Genomic DNA, 2037 nt, shown 5'->3' on the forward strand with positions numbered 1-2037 from the left:
AAATGAATTTTTTTTAACTCTCTGATTTTATACGCCAAAAATAGAAGATTATTGCAAAATTAATCAAAATTATTTTCAGAATTTTAAATACGTCAAATTCTATTTTGATAGATTATAGATAATTCAATTGAATTAATTTTTTTTAATATATATTTTTTAATATTAAATTAATTATAATAATTAAATTTATTTATTTATTATTTTTAAAAAAGAACACTGGAGTTAAAAGCTTGATCGGTCACCAACACCAATACAGCTCATATGGGGGACCTTATATATTTATGGTTCCTGTTTTTTCTCTGCTTAATTTATGGTACAATATTATCACATAGCAAGCTGCCATTGAAAAGACAATTTTTACGTTCTTAGATGAGTCACAGTCCTTATCAAAAAAAAGATGATGAGTCAGAGTCTTCAAGCCTTATCCATTCATAAGGGACAAGGCCTTCGATCAACTTATCACACTTGGTGGTTGAGTGGAAATATAAAGGAAATTCGTGAAGATATGGAAAAAAAAAATTTCTTTTCTTTTCTTCTGACTCAGCATTAATGGCGTTAATTTCTTATTAACTTCATCTGTACTACATATATGTAGATGATCTGTAACTCAGCAGAGTGAATGCCAACCAGTGGACTGGGATCGATTTTACAACATGCAAGAATTGCATAATCATATTAATTGGACTCATTTCTTCTAGTTTGTTATTCTTGATGTACTCAAAACATCCTTAATAGTGTACTTCTGCATTGTGAATCCTAGGGATCCTATGTTGAAGCTGGAGGTAACTTCTAGAGGTCCCAAACCCAGTTTCACTTGTCCTATATTGCAAAGAGAACAGCAATATCAGAAAGAAAAGGAGTGAATTTCACAGGGTCATTCCCTTGTAATGAAGAGAACACAAAAAAAATGATGTAAACGAGGACTATCTACATACTCTCTTAGGTTTTGTAGGCCCCCTGTTTAGACTTACAGGTGTTTTGTTTTGTTTTTGCTGGTATATCGACTGCAGGGAAAATGGGCATTTGCTTCTAATTTTAAAACTATGCAGTAAAATGTTTTTGTTTTGAAACTACTTAGTAAAATGCTTTTGTTTTTTAAACTCAATTTTAACAAAATCAAGTTCTGTGTAAAATTTTATGTCCTCAAAATCGAGTTTTGTATATATTTTTAAGTGTAACTCAACATTATTAATGAGTTACATTTAAATTTAAAAAAAAAAAAAAAATTAAACTGAACTATGAAAATCCAATATCACACTTGCGGATGTAATTCTTGTATGGACAAAGCTTTTCCTTCATTTGTAATCATTTTATAAAAATGGCAAAACTTAGATACATTACCTTGTGTCCTGTACCTTAGGTTCTCCTTTTAAAATTTTGACATTAACTACTTAAAAGAATTCATATAACGGCGTTAAATATTAAAAATTCCTTCAATTCTAATTCTAATACCCACAGTTCAAAAAAAATTGCCCACAAGTATTGCAAAGTAAAAACCAGATTAGGCAATTCCATTATTTTGCCTATTAAGTTGTCCAAATCAATAACTTTTGATTCACAGCAAAACCAGATTGCAGGAAAATAAAAGGTAATTCAAAGAATTTTACTATAGAAGTAACTCAATAAAGCTACTAACTTCCATAACCTAACATAAACAAATCCAAGAAAAATTTACTTCCACATCAAACCCTGCCAGAACGCTCCAGCATCGGAGAAAAAAATTATTTCCCTTTCCACAAACCAGTAAATGCAGAATTGGTTTTTGAAAGAAGTCAACTCGATGATGTGATGGTTGTGCGGAGCAGTGAGGAGTGAGGCTTTGCGGAAGGATGAGAAATATTGTATCAAGTTTTGCCCTTATAAAAAATACTATAGGAAAAATTTGGTGATGGCATAAAGATATCATTTTCCTTATTTAATATAGCCAGGGTTTTAATATATTTGAAAACAAGCAGGTGATAGGGGAAAATGACATTTGCCCTAATTTACAAACTATGAAGTAAAATACCCATATTTATGAAACTGATTTTAACAAAA

Source organism: Quercus suber, unplaced genomic scaffold (assembly GCF_002906115.3).
Source record: "Quercus suber isolate HL8 unplaced genomic scaffold, Cork oak 2.0 scaffold_301, whole genome shotgun sequence".
NCBI lineage: Eukaryota > Viridiplantae > Streptophyta > Magnoliopsida > Fagales > Fagaceae > Quercus > Quercus suber.